The sequence below is a fragment of the Macaca mulatta genome, chromosome X (assembly GCF_049350105.2).
Source record: "Macaca mulatta isolate MMU2019108-1 chromosome X, T2T-MMU8v2.0, whole genome shotgun sequence".
Classification (NCBI taxonomy): Eukaryota; Metazoa; Chordata; class Mammalia; order Primates; family Cercopithecidae; genus Macaca; species Macaca mulatta.
This window is the reverse complement of record NC_133426.1, coordinates 118,072,805-118,091,484: the sequence shown is the minus strand read 5'-3', so window position 1 is coordinate 118,091,484 and position 18,680 is coordinate 118,072,805. Positions and strand designations below refer to the sequence as shown.

Genomic DNA, 18,680 nt, shown 5'->3' with positions numbered 1-18,680 from the left:
GATGAATTTGGGTGCTCCTGTATTGGGTGCATATATATTTAGGATAGTTAGCTCTTCCTGTTGAATTGATCCCTTTACCATTATGTAATGGTCTTCTTTGTCTCTTTTGATCTTTGATGGTTTAAAGTCTGTTTTATCAGAGACTAGTATTGCAACCCCCGCTTTTTTTTGTTCTCCATTTGCTTGGTAAATCTTCCTCCATCCCTTTATTTTGAGCCTATGTATGTCTCTGCATGTGAGATGGGTCTCCTGAATACAGCAGACTGATGGGTCTTGACTCTTTATCCAGTTTGCCAGTCTGTGTCTTTTAATTGGAGCATTTAGTCCATTTACATTTAAGGTTAAGATTGTTATGTGTGAACTTGATCCTGCCATTATGATATTAACTGGTTATTTTGCTCGTTAGTTGATGCAGTTTCTTCCTTGCCTCGATGGTCTTTACATTTTGGCATGTTTTTGCAATGGCTGGTACCGGTTGTTCCTTTCCATGTTTAGTGCTTCCTTCAGGGTCTCTTGTAAGGCAGGCCTAGTGGTGACAAAATCTCTAAGCATTTGCTTATCTGTAAAGGATTTTATTTCTCCTTCACTTATGAAACTTAGTTTGGCTGGATATGAAATTCTGGGTTTAAAATTCTTTTCTTTAAGAATGTTGAATATTGGCCCCCACTCTCTTCTGGCTTGTAGAGTTTCTGCCGAGAGATCTGCTGTTAGTCTGATGGGCTTCCCTTTGTGGGTAACCCGACCTTTCTCTCTGGCTGCCCTTAAGATTTTTTCCTTCATTTCAACTTTGGTGAATCTGGCAATTATGTGTGTTGGAGTTGCTCTTCTCGAGAAGTATCTTTGTGGCGTTCTCTGTATTTCCTAGATTTGAATGTTGGCCTGCCCTACTAGGTTGGGGAAGTTCTCCTGGATGATATCCTGAAGAGTGTTTTCCAACTTGGTTCCATTTTCCCCCTCACTTTCAGGCACCCCAATCAGACGTAGATTTGGTCTTTTTACATAATCCCATACTTCTTGCAGGCTTTGTTCATTTCTTTTTCTTCTTTTTTCTTTTGGTTTCTCTTCTCGCTTCATTTCATTCGTTTGATCCTCAATCACTGATACTCTTTCTTCCAGTTGATCGAGTCGGTTACTGAAGCTTGTGCATTTGTCACGTATTTCTCGTGTCATGGTTTTCATCTCTTTCATTTCGTTTATGACCTTCTCTGCATTAATTACTCTAGCCATCAATTCTTCCACTTTTTTTTCAAGATTTTTAGTTTCTTTGCGCTGGGTACGTAATTCCTCCTTTAGCTCTGAGAAATTTGATGGACTGAAGCCTTCTTCTCTCATCTCGTCAAAGTCATTCTCCATCCAGCTTTGATCCGTTGCTGGCGATGAGCTGCGCTCCTTTGCCGGGGGAGATGCGCTCTTATTTTTTGAATTTCCAGCTTTTCTGCCCTGCTTTTTCCCCATCTTTGTGGTTTTATCTGCCTCTGGTCTTTGATGATGGTGATGTACTGATGGGGTTTTGGTGTAGGTGTCCTTCCTGTTTGATAGTTTTCCTTCTAACAGTCAGGACCCTCAGCTGTAGGTCTGTTGGAGATTGCTTGAGGTCCACTCCAGACCCTGTTTGCCTGGGTATCAGCAGCAGAGGCTGCAGAAGATAGAATATTTCTGAACAGCGAGTGTACCTGTCTGATTCTTGCTTTGGAAGCTTCCTCTCAGGGGTGTACTCCACCCTGTGAGGTGTGGGGTGTCAGACTGCCCCTAGTGGGGGATGTCTCCCAGTTAGGCTGCTCAGGGGTCAGGGACCCACTTGAGCAGGGAGTCTGTCCCTTCTCAGATCTCAGCCTCCGTGTTGGGAGATCCACTGCTTTCTTCAAAGCTGTCAGACAGAGTCGTTTGCGTCTGCAGAGTTTTCTGCTGCGTTTGTTATTGTTTACTGTGCCCTGTCCCCAGAGGTGGAGTCTACAGAGACAGGCAGGTTTCCTTGAGCTGCTGTGAGCTCCACCCAGTTCGAGCTTCTCAGCAGCTTTGTTTACCTACTTAAGCCTCAGCAATGGCGGGCGCCCCTCCCCCAGCCTCGCTGCTGCCTTGCAGGTAGATCACAGACTGCTGTGCTAGCAATGAGGGAGGCTCCGTGGGTGTGGGACCCTCCCGGCCAGGTGTGGGATATGATCTCCTGGTGTGCCTGTTTGCTTAAAGCACAGTATTGGGGTGGGAGTTACCCGATTTTCCAGGTGTTGTGTGTCTCAGTTCCCCTGGCTAGGAAAAGGGATTCCCTTCCCCCTTGCGCTTCCCAGGTGAGGCAATGCCTCGCCCTGCTTCAGCTCTCGCTGGTCGGGCTGCAGCAGCTGACCTGCACCGATCGTCCGGCACTCCCCAGTGAGATGAACCCAGTACCTCAGTTGAAAATGCAGAAATCACCGGTCTTCTGTGTTGCTCGCGCTGGGAGTTGGAGACTGGAGCTGTTCCTATTCGGCCATCTTCCACACAGCTCCACTATGGTTCTTCTATACCCTGCCCATACTTTTGTAATCAATCCGCTTTAGTAAACCCCAATCAGTTTATCCACTCCAGGAGTGTCAGTTATTTCCTACTGGTACCCTGACTGATGGTTGATGTACCCATGAGAACTCGTCCTTTCTTCTCTCCTAACCTCCTTCTTGAGTAGCAAAATATACACTTACAGAGTAGGGGATATTATGTAAGGAAATGCAATATGTTTATGGTCATTAGTATTCTGTCCAGCCATGTTGAGGTTAGCTCCTAAGTAACAATTTCAGAATATCTATAATCAAGCTGTATGTCCCTTACCAACTGGGCAGTCATGCTTTTTTTTCCTATCCTCAACCAACCACTAAGGAACATTTAGAGGTCATGACTCTCATGCCTACACTCTCCTGAAAAGTTAGCATCCTTCCTAAATTCTAGCAACCTGGGAGGCAATGGATCCGATGCACACTCTAGTTTTTGGTTTGCTGTAAATCAGTTTGCACTCCTTTGCTTCCCTTGGACTCAGTTTGCAGAGAATGAGCTTACATCCTTTTGCTTCCTTTGGACTGGAGTCTCAGGAAGCCTGGGAAGGGGGGTACAGTTAAGCCTCTGGGATTCCACGACAGCTGCCAGCATTCTGGCCCGGGTGTCACTGCTCATTAACTGTGTCCAACCTGGAATGTTTCATAGACTATCAGGGCTAGAAGAGACCTCAGAAATCAACTAGTCTAGGGACTCTTAATTTGGGATCTATAGACAAGCTTCAAAGAAATCCTTAACACCCCTAAACTATATGGAAAACTAGCTATCTATGGGCATATATGCATTTTTTCTAGGGAGAAGACTGACAGCTTTCATCAAATTCTCAAAAGGGCTTGTGACACAAAAAAGACATAGACCTCAAAAGGCTCTAGACCAGCACCTTCTTCTTATAGCAGAAGAAACAGACCCAGAGAGAAAGCAGTGAGCCAGTGTCAAGTTGTAACCTAGAGTGCAGGTAGACAATAACTTCTTTTCTTTTCTTTTTTTTTTTTAAGAAAACTTTCCTTCCCCTACGGGGTTCAAAAGCCATATCCCTCCCATGCTTTGTGTGTAGCAGACACCAGGAAACTGTTAAATGCAACAGATAACTGTAATGGGCCCTACAAGCACACTCTCTTATTTTAATTGACCTTACTAAATAGAACCTAGAGTTGTGTGGGGCCCAGAGCCAACCTTAGAGCTTAATGGTGCCAAGGGATCAAGCAGGGTTTTTCCACCCCAGTTCTTTCTGATGAATGGAGTTCTGTCTTGTCGCTGTTTCTCTGAGCCAACTTGTCCCCAGGGCCTTGTGGAAGGGCAGGTGTCAGTCCTGGGCATGTACTCAACAGCCCAACTCCAGCGCCTCTGCAGCTGTTCTCATCCTTGAGAGGCCCCCAGTGGGAGCTGACACAGACTCTTGGAAAAATGGCAAAGGAAAAGTAATGAAAAAACACCCTTGAGCATTGAGGGGCTGCCAGCCTTCCAATCAGGCTGGTATTGCCTACCTCAGGTTATTAAATCACCACCAGCTCCAGGTAAAATAGAGTAGAAAGCCTTATTCCTTCCCATCTCCCCTCCGTGCCCCTCTTTCCCATACCACTGGTACTTTCATGCTACTCAGAGTCTCCTGCTGTTTTTCCTTACCTGGGTCTCCCCTGTCTAGGAAATGCCTTTGCAGTATAACTTAGGTACCTAGTGTGTCAGAATAAATTAGACAATCTTGAGTTCTAGTATCAGCTTTGTCACTAACCAGCAACGTGACCTTGTACAGGTCACTGAACCTTCATGGACCTTGACATTTCATTTATTAAAAATTGGGCGAATCAACCAAATACGGTAATGAAGATAAGGGCACCTGACACATGTAAAACAGCAAAAGCTATGTAGGATCATTATGGCCCTTCACCATTCAAAGATAAATTATTTTAAAGGTTGAAAACAATAAATTTGAGGACCAATATCTCAGCTGAGATCTGACAGCCAAGATTTAGTATAACTGGGTTGCCTGGGGGAAATTCTAGAATGGGGAGAGGAGAGTCACCATTGGCTGTGGGGCTAAGAAGATCAGTGGAAAAAAATGAGTTGACAGAACACGATCTATTTGAAGAGTTTCTCATGGTACTTTATAGCCAAAAGACCAATGTAAAGAGCTTCTGAGGACCAGTCACTCTTCACCAGGCAAGAGTGGAGAGCGATTCAGTCAGATCTAGATTAGTCAGTCTCAATATGACTTGCTATAGGAATAGGTAAACTGGCTGCACAGGGGCTGGGAATTCCCAGAAAATGGTACAGGTAGTAGGAAAAGAATATCAATTTTTCCCCCACAATCAGTTAGTCAACACTGTTTCTTAAGGCCCTGGGATGGGTCATATTCTGTAGCTAAGCCCCACAGGGCAAGCCAAAGAAAATCAGTGTCTTCAAGAAATGGATGCTTTGATGGGTGAAAGAGGGAGAAAGGACAAAACTCATCATAGAATGATCCAGGCACTCAAAGAAATGGTCTTTAGTTGGGAAGGGGGTTGACATTGTATTGTTTTTAGGCAAATAATCAAAAAACAAAAAGATCCAGAATTAAGTAAACAAGTCAATTTCATCTCTTATGTCTTACTCTTCCACAAGATGCAGAGGACAGTGATCACTAGTAGTCCAGAGATAGCCTTATTATATTGCAATATCCTTAATTATGAAACTAAGATTTAATTATGGGTTTTAGATTCTTCTTACTCTTGCTTGTTACTACTGCTAATAATACTTTTTAAATATGTGTGGGTTTTTTTTTTTTTTTTTTTTTTTTTTTTTTTTTTTTGTACTTTAACTTAGTAGGGATAGAATGGTGAACAAACAGATGAGGTCTCCACTCTTGTGGAGCCTAGATTCTTATGGTGGTGGTGGTTCTAGTTTATATTGGGCAATAGGTAAGACATCTCCACATAGGTGAAATTTGACTTCTGTTACTGTAATATGTCAGAATAAGTATTCTAAAAGGCCTTTTGGCAACAATATAAGTAAATTCTGAATAAATCTTAATAACCTTTTTTACATTTCTTTTTTAATAGTTTTATTGTTATATTATTCACATAGTATATAATTCACCCATTTAAAGTATATAATTCAATGGTTTTGGTATATTATATTCTTAATGTTTTTAATTTGGTCAAATATGTATAACATAAATTTTGCCATTTTAATGTGTAAAATTAATTTTAATAATTTTATGTGTACAATTCAGTGGCTTTAGTTACATTCACAATATTGTTTGATCAGTATCTAGTTCTAGAACTTTTTAAACCTTTAACATGACAACCAATTGTTACCATTAAGCAATGACTTCTTATTCCTTCCTCCCACTAGCTGCTGGCAACTTCTAATCTACTTTTTGACCCTATGAATTTGTCTCTTCTAGATATTTCATGCAAGTGGATCATACAGTCTTTGTCCTTTTGTGTCTCGTTATTTCACTTAACATAATGTTTTCAAAGTCCATGTTGTAGCATGTATCAGAACTGCATTCTTTTTTGTAGCTTAATAATATTCCATTGTATGGATATACCACATTTTGCTTATCCATTTCATCTGTTGTCTCTTCTAGCTCTGACAGTCTAAGAAACATTCCGGATTGGACACAAAAGCCAAAATTGACAAATGGGTTCTAATTAAACTAAAGAGCTTCTGCACAGCAGAAGAAGCTATCATCAGAGTGAACAGGCAACCTACAGAATGGGAGAAAAATTTTGCAATGTACCCATCTGACAAAGGTCTAATATCCAGAATTTACAAGGAACTTAAACAAATTTACAAGAAAAAAACAACCCCATGAAAAAATGGGCATGGGATATGAACAGATTTGTCAAAATAAGACATTATGTGGCCAGCAAACATACGAAAAAAAGCTCAACATCACTGATCATTAGAGTAATGCAAATTAAAACCACATTGAGATACTATCTCACACCAGTCAGAATGGTGATTATTAAAATGTCAAGAAACAATAGATGCTGGCGAGGCTGTTGAGAAATAGGAACGCTTTTACACTGTTAGTGGGAATGTAAATTAGTTCAACCGTTGTGGAAGACAGCATGGTGATTCCTCGGGGATCTAGAACTAGAAATACCATTTGACCCAGCAATCCCATTACTGGGTATATACCCAAAGGATTGTAAATCATGCTGCCGTAAAGACACATGACTGGAGTGAGATAGTATCTCACTGTGGTTTTGATTTGTATTTCTCTAATGATCAGTGATGATGAGCTCTTTTTCCTATGTTTGTTGGCCATGTAAATGTCTTATTTTGAGAAGTCTGTTCATATCCTTTGCCCACTTTTTCATGATTTTTTTTTTCTTGTAAATTTTGTTTAAGTTCCTTGTAAATTCTGGATATGAGACCTTTGTCAGATGGGTACACTGCAAAAATTTTCTCCCATTCTGTAGGTTGCCTGTTCACTCTGATGATAGCTTCTTTTGCTGTGCAGAAACTCTTTAGTTTAATTAGAACTTATTTGTCATTTTTGGCTTCTGTTGCAATTGCTTTTGGCGTTTTTGTCATGAGGTCTTTGTCCGTGCCTATGTCTTGAATGGTATTGCCTAGGTTTTCTTCTAGGGTTCTTATGGTTTTGGGTTTTACATTTAAGTTTTTAATCCATATTGAGTTAATTTTTGTGTAAGATGTAAGGAAGGGGTCCAGTTTCAGTTTTCTGCATATGGCTACTCAGTTTTTCCCAGCACCATTTACTGAACAGGAGTTGCTTTCCCCATTGCTTGTTTTTGTCAGGTTTGTCGAAGATCAGATGGTTGTAGATGTGTGGAGTTATTTCTGAAGTTGCTGTTTTGTTCCATCAGTCTATGTGACTGTTTTGGTACCAGTAACATGCTGTTTCTGTTACTGTAGCCTTTTAGTATAGTTCAAAGTCAGGTAGCATGATGCCTCCAGCTTTGTTCTTTTTGCTTAAGATTGTCTTGGCTATACGGGGTCTTCTTTGATTCCATATGAAATTTAAAGTGTTTTTTTTTTCTAATTCTGTGAAGAATGTCAATGGTAGTTTGATGGGAATTGCATTGAATATATAAATTACTTTGGACAGTATGGCCATTTTCATGATATTGATTTTTCCTATCCATGAGGATGAAATGTTTTTCCATTTGTTTGTGTCCTCTCTTATTTCCTTGAGCAGTGGTTTATAGTTCTCCTTGAAGAGATCCTTCATATCCCTTGTTAGCTATATTCCTAGGTATTTTATTCTTTTTTTGTAGTGATTGTGAGTGGGAGTTCATTCATGATTTTGTTCTCTGCTTGTCTCTTGTTGATATAAAGGAATGCTTGTGATTTTTGCACATTGATTTTGTATCCTGAGATTTTGCTGAAATTGCTTGTTAGTTTAAGGAGCTTTGGGGCTGAGATGATGGGGTTTTCTAAATTTAAAATCATGTCATCTGCAAACAGATACAATTTTACTTCCTCTCTTCCTACTTCAATACCCTTTATTTATTTCTCTTGCCTGATTGCCCTGGCCAGAACTTCTAATACTATGATGAATAGGAGTGGTAAGAGAGGGCATCCTTGTGTTGTACCAGTTTTCAAAAGAAATGCTTCCAGCTTTTGCCCATTCAATATGATATTGGCTGTGGGTCTTTATAAATAACTCTTACTATTTTGAGATATGTTCCATCAATACCTAGTTTATTGGGAGATTTTAACATGAAGGAATGTTGAATTTTATCAAAGCCTTTTCTGCATCTATTGAGATAATCATGTGGTTTTTGTCTTTGGTTCTGTTTATGTGATGGATTATGTTTATTGATTTGTGTATGTTGAACCAGCCTTGCATCCCAGGATGAAGCCAACTTGTTCGTGATGGATAAGTTTTTTGATGTACTGCTTGATTCAGTTCGCCAGTATTTTTTTTTTTTTTTTTTTTTTTTGAGACAGAGTCTCATTTTGTCGCCCAGGTTGGAGTGCAGTGGTGCGATCTCCACTCACTGCAACCTTTGCCTCCCAGATTCAAGCGATTCTCCTGCCTCAGATTCCAGAGTAGCTGGGACTACAGGGGCCCACCACCATGCCTGGCTCATTTTTGTATTTTTAGTAGAGATGGGGTTTCACCATGTTGGCCGGGCTGGTCTCAAACTCCTGATCTCGGGTGATCTGACCACCTTAGCCTCCCAAAGTGCTGGGATTGCAGGCATGAGCCAGCGCTCCCAGTCTGCCAGTATTTTATTGAAAATTTTCGCATCTGTGTTCATCAGAGATATTGGCCTGAAGTTTTCTATTTTTGTTGTGTTCCTTCATGGTTTTGGTATCAGGATGATGCTGGCTTCATGAAATGAGGTAGGGAGGAGTCCCTCATTTTCAGTCATTTGGAATAGTTTCAGAAATAATGGTACCAGCTTCTCTTTGTACCTCTTGTAGAATTTGGCTGTGAATCTGTCTGGTCCTGGGCTTTTTTTTTTTTTTTTCCCCGGATTGGTAGGCTATTAATTACTGACTCAATTTCACAATTTGTTATTGGTGTATTTGGGGATTCAATTTCTTCCTGGTTTAGTCTTGGGAGGGCGTATGTGTCCAAGAATTTATCCATTTCTTCTGGATTTTCTAGTTTATTTGCGTAGAGGTGTATATAGTATTCTCTGATGGTAGTTTGTATTTCTGTGAGGTCAGAGGTGATATCCCCTTTACCATTTTTATTGTGTCTATTTGTTTCTTCTCTCTTTTCTTTTTTATTAGGCTAGTGAGCGGTCTATCTATTTTGTTAATTTTAAAAAAAACCCAGCTCCTGGATTCATTGATTTTTTGGGGGGGAGGGGGTTTGTGTGCTTATCTCCTTCAGTTCTATTCTGATCTTAGTTATTTCTTGTCTTCTGCTAGCTTTTGGATTAGATTGCTCTTGCCTCTCTAGCTCTTTTAATTGTGATGTTAGGTTGTCAATTTGATATCTTTCTAGATTTCTGATGTGGGCATTTAGTGCTATAAATTTCCCTCTTAACACTGCTTTAGCTGTGTCCCAGGGATTCTGGTATGTTGTCTCTTCGTTCTCTTTGATTTCAAAGAACTTCTTGATTTCTGCCTTAATTTCATTATTTAACCAGGAGTCATTCAGGAGCAGTTTGTTCAATTTCCATGTAATTGTGTGTTTTTGAGTGAGTTTCTTAATCCTGAGTTCTAATTTGATTGCACTGTGGTCTGAGAGACTGTTAGGATTTCAGTTATTTTGCATTTGCTTAGGAGTGTTTTACTTCCAATTATGTGGTTGATTTTAGAATAAGTGCCATGTGTTGCTGAGAAGAATGTATATTCTCTTGATTTGGGGTGAAGAGTTCTATAGATGTCTTTTAGATCCACTTGATCCAGAGCTGAGTTCAAGTCTGGAATATCGTTTTTAATTTTCTGTCTTGCTGATATGTCTAATATTAACAGTGGGGTGTTAAAGTCTCCCACTATTATTGTGTGGGAGTCTGAGTCTCTTTGTAGGTCTCTAATAACTTGTTTTTTTAATGTGGATTCTCCTGTATTGGGTGTATATATATATATATATATAAATATATATATATATATGCTCTTCTTGTTGAATTGTTCCCTTTACAATTATGTAATGTCCTTCTTTGTCTTTTTTTGATCTTTGTTGGTTTAAAGTCTGTTTTGTCAGACACTGGGTTTGCAACCCCTGCTTTTTTTTTCTTTTTTCTTTCCATTTGCTTGGTAAATTTTCCTCCATCCCTTTATTTTGAGCCTGTATGTGTCTTTGTACGTGAGATGCATCTCCTGAATATAGCACACCAGTGGGTCTTGACTCTATCCAATTTTCCAGTCTGTGTCTTTTAACTGGGGTATTTAGTCCATTTAAATGTAAGGTTAGTATTGATATCTGTTAATCTGGTCCTGTCATAATGATGCTATCTGGTTATTTTGCACACTACTTGATGCCGTTTCTTCATAGTGTCATTGGTTTCTATATTTTGGTGTTTTTGGGGTGGCTGGTACCAGATTTTCCTTTCCATATTTAGTGCTTCTTTCAGGAGCTCTTGCAAGGCAAGCCTGGTGGTAATGAAATCCCTCTGCATTTGCTTGTCTGGAAAGGATTTTATTTCTCCTTTGCTTATGAAGCTTAGTTTGACTGGATATGAAATTCTGGGTGGAAAATTATTTTCTTTAAGAATGTTAAATATTGACCCCCAATCTCTTCTGGCTTGTAGAGTTTCTGCTGAGAGGTCTGCCCTTAGTCTGATGGGCTTCCCTCTGTAGGTGACCTGGCCTTTCTCTCTGGCTGCCCTTAATATTTTTTCCTTCTTTTCGACCTTGGCGAATCTGATGATTATGTGTCTTGGGGTTGTTCTTCTTATGGAGTATCTTAGTAGTGTTCTCTGTATTTCCTGAATTTGCATATTGGCCTGTCTTGCTAGGTTGGGGAAGTTCTCCTGGATAATACCCTGAAGTGTGTTTTTTGGCTTGTTTCCATTCTCCCTGTCTCCTTTATGTACTGCAATCAATAGTAGGTTCAGTCTTTTTGCGAAGTCCCATATTTCTTGGAGGGTTTGTTCATTCCTTTTCATTCTTTTTTCTCTAGTCTTTTCTGCATGCCTTATTTCAGTAAGATGGTCTTCCAACTCTGATATCCTTTCTTCCACTTGGTCAAGTTGGCTATTAATACTTGTGTATGCTTCATGAAGTTCTCGCGCTGTGTTTTTCAGCTCCATCAGGTCTTTATGTCTCTCTCTAAGGTGGCTATTCTAGTTAGCATTTCCTCTAACCTTTAATCAAAGTTCTTAGCTTCTTTGCATTGGGTTAGAACATACTCCTTTAGCTCAGCGTAGTTTTTTTATTACCCATCTTCTGAAGCCTGCTTCTGTCAATTTGTCCATCTCATCCTCCTTCCAATTCTGTGCCCTTGCAGAGACATTGAGATCATTTGGAGGAGAAGAGGTACTCTGGGCTTTTGGGTTTTCAGCAGTTTTTCATTGATTCTTTCTCATCTTCATGAGTTTGTCTAGTTTCAATCTTTGAGGCTGCTGACCTTTGCATGGGGTTTTTGTGGGAGCTCTTTGGTTGTTGTTGATGCTGTTGTTGTTGCTTTCTGTTTGTTTGTTTTTCTTTCAATGCTCAGATCCCTCTTATGTAGGGTGGCTGTGGTTTGCTGGGGGTTCACTTCAGGCCCTATTCATCTAGTTCACTCCGTGCCTAGAGATGTCACTCAAGGAGGCTGGAGAAACAGCAAAGATGGGTGCTCTTCCTTCTTCTGGTATGTCTGACCTCAAAGGGTACCAACCTGATGCCAGTAGGATCGCTCCTGTATGCGTTTGTCTGACAACCCCTGTTGAAGGGTCTCATCCAGTCGGGTGGCACAGGGAACAGGACCCATTTAATGATGCACTTTGTCCCTTGGTGGAGGGGGTATGCCTCATTGTGGGGAAACCCACTCATCTGGGCTGCCCTGATTCCTCAGAACTACCAGGAAGAAAGACTAAATCTGCTGGTCTATAGAGACTACAGCCACCCCTACCCCTACGGGTTCAGGCCCACGGAGATCAGAGATCTGCCCCTGAGCCTCTGGCTAGAGTTAATAGAGTTCCTGCAGGGAAGCCCCACCCAGTGAGGAAGTATGAGTCAGGATCAGGCCTGAAGAGGCACTCTGGCCACAGTCTGCCACAGCCAGTGTGCTGGGCTGTTGGGGACACGTCTTGGGACCAAGCAGTACAGCTCCCTGGCTCCAGCAGGGGAAAAGTGTGGCCTGGAGCTATAGAGATGGATGCTGTCCTTCTTCCCCCACCCAGGGAGCTAAAATGTTTGGATTTTACTCTATCTGTGATGGGTAGACTTTCAAGGGTTTTAAACAGAAGAGTGATATTCCTGATTAAAATAGTAAAATACTACTCTGACTGCTTTATGCAAAACAGAATAGGTATTTGTGGGGCATGGGGAGGGCATGCTGCCTAGAGAACAGTTATGAGATTATATTGTAGTATATTTTGGACTAGTACTGTGACCAGGGAGAGGGAGAAAAGTGGGTCCTAATGTAAAATGACTCTCAGGTTTCTGGTTTGGGTAACTGTGTGAATTGTGCCTTTTCTTTAAGATAAGGAAGGCTGAAGGGAGGTAAAATACGGAGGAGAGAAATAAGAGTTTAGTCTTGGGCATATTAAACGTGGGATGCCTATCAGACAAGCAAGTGGAGATATTGAACAGGCAGTTGGATGGATATGCATGTCTAGAGTACAGGGGTAAGAAGGACCTGGAGATATCAATGTGTGAGTATTCAGTATATATATGGCATGTGTCTTAGTTAATTTTCTGTTGCTTATAACAGAATACCTGAAGCTGGGTAATTTATAAAGAAACATAATTTATTTCTTACAGTCCTGGAGGCTGCGAAGTTCAAGGTCAAGAGGCCAAATCTGGTGAGGGTCTTCTTGCTGGTAGGGACTTTCTGTAGAGTTCCAAGGTGGTATAGGGCATCACATGGCAAGGGGACTGAACATGCTAGCTCAGGTCTCACTTTCTCTTCTTATAAAGCCACCAGTTCTCTTCCCATGATAACTCATTAATCCATTAACCCATTCATCCAGAGCCCTCATGACCCAATCACCTCTTAAAAACCCCACCTTTCAATAATGCCACACTGGGGAGTAAGTTTCAACATGAGTTTTGGAAGGCACAAACATTGAAGCCATAGCAGTGTGTAAAGAATTAGAACTGGATATGATCACCTAGTAAAAATATGTAAATAAAAAATAAAAGAGATGTAAGACCTGAGCACTGGGGCTTTCAAATACTGGAAGTCTAAAAAAGGAAAAGAATCTAGCAAAGGATATTGAAGCAGAAGGAAATTCAGAAGACTGTGATCTCACAGAAGCAAAGAAGGAAAAGTATTTAGGAAAAGAACTCAATCAACTTATATCCAGTGTTGCTGATGGGTTGAGTAAGATGAGGCCAGAGAAGGACCATTGGATTTGACAACATGGAAGCCATTGTTGGCCTTGATAAGAGCAGCCTTGGTGGAGCAATGGGAATGGAAGCCTGATTGGATTGAGTTGAGAGGAGAATTACAGGTATGAAATAGAACATAAAATACCATAAATGTGGAAGTGTTTCAAAAACAGTAAAAATACCATACAAAGGCAAGTGCCATTGTTATTATTTCAGCACAGATTTTAGGGAAGTTCAGGGCATTGAATAAAGAGATCTGTGCCAAAAAAAAAAAAAAAAAAGAAAGAAAAAAGAAAAAAAAAAAAGGCACTGTAGAACCAAGGAGCTTGTTGCGCAGGCAAAAATGTTGTCATAAAAAACCCACAAGAAAGCCTTCAATATAACCCCAGAAGCATGAGTTTGATTAAAAAAAAAAAAAGTCAGGGTTGTTTCAGAAAGGTTGCTGCAGCTCACCAAGCCAACTCTGTGTCAACCTCTGACTGGAGCTGGTCCAGGGCTGGTAGGTGGGAAATGTTCCAAAATACGAGTAGCAGTAACATTTAGAAAAAGCCTCATCTGTTATGTTTACTGATATTTTATTAACTCATTTTGCAAAACTTCCCTGCCGTTCTTGATAGGCAAGGCACACTGTTGGCAAGACAGAAAAATCAGTGTGGTTTGTGTTCCTTGCCACAGTCTTTCCCTCTTCTTTACCGCTCCGGCCACTCCTCCTCATAGACACTCTCTGCCCTCCTCTTCACCCTGAATTCCACCAATAGACAACTCTATGTTTTGCCTGTGCAGAAGGTTGGCAGGTGAGTCTAGGCAATTGTGCTGTGCACAGCTTTGGAAGATCAGAATGCCTTCCTAAATTTGTTAAGAAAAAGGTACCTACCTTTGTTTTGCAATCACCTCTGCCTCCATCAACCTATATCCCACTCATTCTTCAAGACTCAATTTTTCTCTGTGAAGCCTTCCCTAGTTCATAATTATAATTGTTCTCTTTGTCTTCTGTGCTTCCCTTGCTCTTTGCATCTTTATAATAGTGCTAACAACAGCCTGCCTTGTATTCCAATTATTTGTGTAATCCTGACTTGCTTATTATGTTGTCAACTCTTTGAAGACAGGGCCCTTTATTATACATTTTTGTATCTCTTACAGAGTTCCTTTGCCCTAGTAAGTGCTTAATGTATCAATATTAGTAAAATTTAACTTTTAATGAAAATAGTTTACAAGTTAAAAGTGAGCATCATAGATAATGTGAGCAAGACCTTACTTCTTGAGAAAACATTTCTTTCTGAATAGTTAGGTAAGGGAAATTTAGAATCTACTAGCATCAGGCATATTCAAAAAGGAACTGCCAGCATCTGTAATATGTGGATGGAGAATCTAATCAAGCTTAAATCAAGTCACACAGCGAAGTTTCTATTTGCAGCTAATAGACTCAAACTGCTCCGACACAGTGATCTGTTGTCTCCATTTCCCCATGTGTACTTTGACATTCAAGCCACTGGACTATCCATATAATCTATTGTTCACACTAATGCACAACCAAGCTGGCTTCCCTTCCCCCAACACCTGCTGTTTTTTTTTTTTTAAGGAAGAGCATTGAGTTAATTGTTCAATGTTAATGTGAGTTGATTTTACTGATTTTGTGCTGGAAGTTGATTAATTATAAAGGTAGGTGTCATGCCTTTGTATTCTCTTTCCTGACTTAAAAATCCAAGTATGATTCATACTGAAGCTGATGTCAGCAAGACCTTTGATCCCCGAGGATGCTGTAATGCTGTAAGTGATATTATGATGATTATTATATTTACTATTTCTGTTGCCCCCTTGTAATGGAAATTATATCTCAAAAAACTAATTTGGAAAATCATACGTCTGTAATGTTAGCTAAGGTGGACTTTGTATCACATTACCTCCATGGAATTTTAAAAAGCAGGTGTTAAGTGAGTGTGAGTTTCATCTGAGAATTATTTCTTATATTCCATTCTTCTTCTCCTCCTCCTCCTTCTTTTCCTTCTTCTTCTTTCTTTTCTTCCTCCTTCTCCTTGTCCTCCTTCTCCACCATATACTTGGTTATTAGTTACAGTAATGAATAGGAGTTTTGTTGTCCATAGATAAAAAATATACTTAAAGAAGATTATTTTTTTCAATCCAGTAAGATGTTCTAATGCATAGCAGGCATTGATTAGGACAAATATAGACTTTCCTGCTTAGGCTATGGATATGCCTTTGAAGTCAGTGCTTTAGGATGTTATGTTCTTTCAGGCAACTGAGTTATTTTGTCCTGAATTGAAGCAGAACACCTGAATGCTAGTCTCAATTCTGTCATGAGTCAGCTCTGTATCCTTGGGACACTTCGACTCACTGTGCTTTGAGTTCCTCTTATTTAAGATGGAGAGCATTCTATTTTCCCAACACTGTAACAAAGATGGGGGGCTGCTGTATCTCAATAGCCAAGACATTTAGGAAAGCTGGGTATCTACATGCACAAAGTACATTTGTCTGCATTTGGGAGCCAGTAAAATGTGGAACGGGATCACACAAAGACATCTGATGCCGAACAGCTGGATTGTAGCATGATTGTGTTTGAAGCCAGCAACACCATTGTTGAGTCTGTTAGAAGCATAGGGGACTTTGCTTTTCTTAGAAGCTCCCCAAAGGAGGGGTTATCCAAAGGCTTTTCCCAAAGCCTGGGTGAGGGTGGAGAGGCTTGTGGTTGGAGGAGGGTGGGTCATTATAACAGCAACCCCTGGAGCAATATGTAAGGCATTATTGTCCTACAATAGGATATTATGGCATGTGTCTGAGATGGCTGCTTTGGAGCTTTTAGATTTTCTTCTTAGGAAGCAATTTCCACAAATACCTCCAAAATGAATGCTCTGGTGACTTTGCAGGGAAGGTTACTGTTTGAAGCATTTACTAAATTATTTTTTATAGCTATTAGCTAGTTTCAATTTTCTATTTCTTTTTGAACTAATCTGATTATTTAGACTTTTCTTTTCTTTTCTTTTCTTTCTTTCTTTATTTTTTTTTGATGGACTTTCTCTCTGTCACCGGGCAGGAGTGCAGTAGCGTGATCTCGGCTCACTGCAATCTCTGCTCCCAGGTTCCAGCGATTCTCCTGCCTCAGCTCCCCCGCCCCCGCCCCCCTCCACCAGTAGCTGAGGTTACAGGCTCGCACCACCACGCCTGACTAATTTTTTGTATTTTAGTAGAGACGGGGTTTCACCATGTTGGCCAGGATGATCTTGAACTCCTGACCTCGTGATCCACCTGCCTCAGCCTCCCAAAGTGCTGGGATTACAGGCGTGAGCCACTGCGCCTGGCCTAGACTTTTCTTTAAAAATCATCCATTTCATTTGTTTTCAAACTAATTAGCATAGTTGTGTGAAGAATAGTTTCTGAATTCGCATTATTTCTACTTTCTTGTTCCTAAGTTTGTTTATTTGTGTTGCCTTTTAAAGTCTCTAAATGCTACTCTCCGTTGTCTGCCGCAATTGATTTCATCTTTCTTATTCCTACTTTTCTGTCTTTGTATATCCTTACAAAGCTGCTGAATGTTCCTGTATCTTACCTTCTTTGAATGCAGTTGAGGCAGAAACAGCCCTAAGTAAATTTTCACTATGTGATAAGCTCTCTACAAGAAACCACAGGAAGATATATTGGAAGGTATAAATTGGGCTGTTAGATTCAGAAACCTGTGATCCAACAGGGAGAACTAAGTGAGTCCTCATGAAAATACAGGCAGGTCTTGAAACAAAGTGCTAAATCCTTGAGACCACTAACAGAGGGACACTCACAGGTGAGGTGTTCCTGACTCATGACCAAAAATAAAGACAGCTAGTCAGGGTCAAAGGCAGCCTCGAATAAGAAGATATGGCAGAGGTCGGCCGGGCACGGTGGCTCACGCCTGTAATCCCAGCACTTTGGGAGGCTAAGGCAGGTGGATCACGAGGTCAGGAGATTGAGACCATCCTGGCTAACGCAGTGAAACCTCGTCTCTACTAAAAATACAAAAAAATTAGCCGGGTGTGGTGGCGGGCGCCTGTAGTCCCAGCTACTCGGGAGGCTGAGTCAGGAGAATGGCGTGAACCTGGGAGGCAGAGCTGGCAGTGAGCCGAGACTGCGCCACTGCACTCCAACCTGGGGGACAGAGCGAGACTCCATCTCAACAACAACAACAACAACAAAAAAAAAAAAAAAAAAAAGAAGAAGAAGAAGAAGAAGATAAGGCAGAGATCTTCAGGGTCAAGGATGTGGTGGCAGGTAAATAGTTCAGAGATATTTGGTGTATGTATCAAAGTTAAGAACTCTGCGTTTTATTAAGCCTAGGTCCAAGATATTGGTGGGAAGTCTGCAGCTAGGATCAAAACCATGTAGCCTCTGTCACTGGATCCACTACTAGGACAATATGCAGGATGCCTATTGAACTAACAGTGCTAACTAGTGACTAGGGTCATTTGGACATGGTAATAAGTAGCTTTCACAGCACCAACAGATACTCCCATCCTAGCACTCATGACACTGAATTGAAATGCTCTATTTCAATGTATCTCACCTCATCAGACTGTGAGCTCCATGAAGTCATGGCCTGAGTCTTATTCATCTTTGTCTCCCCAGTGACTGATCTATATGTAAGTGCTTTGTATTGCCAAGTGGTTAAAAGGAAAGGCTTTGAAGTTAGATAGATCTGTGTTTATTTGGCTTCATTGATTTCCACCTGGAAAACTTACTTACTGTCTCTGGGTCTCAGTTTTCTCAAGTCTAAAATAATAATGACAATAAATACTGACTTCTAGGGTTTCTTGTAAGGGTAAAATGAGATGACAGATTTGGAAGTACTTACCAGAGTGCCTGTCACAGAGTAAGCATTCAATTAGTTTGTAGCTCTGATTGTCATTCTGTGATCGTGGAATGAATGGGTGAAGGACAAGTGGGTTGAAGAAAGGTGTTGGCCAATTTGACGAGGTCAAGACCCAGGACTGGAAAGAGGCTTAATGAGAGTGACCCGCGTCCTTCGAGTCGCCTTCTCTTCTCTGGGCATCTCTTGGATGATTGAGAGGCTGACACAATAGGGATAATATTTAAGTATATCTCCTTTTGTGTAAGGCTTGCAATCATTTTGTCTGGGAAAACAGGGATTGAGTTAACCTTGGGTGGGGGATTTGTTATTAATATAAATATTTTTCTAATGTAACATATTGCTCTCTGCACCCAGCAAGCTGTTGTTAGTTTGTGAGCACCATCCCTTTGGAAAGCCATTGCTGGCAGCTTGAATG

General features: G+C 40.7%; 1 protein-coding gene across 4 annotated transcripts in view; it reads left to right on the top strand.

Moving 5' to 3' along the window:
• DCX (doublecortin) overlaps positions 1 to 18,680 on the top strand; it is a 125,027-nt gene that overhangs the window by 66,497 nt on the left and 39,850 nt on the right. The gene's annotated exons all lie outside the window — the stretch shown is intronic.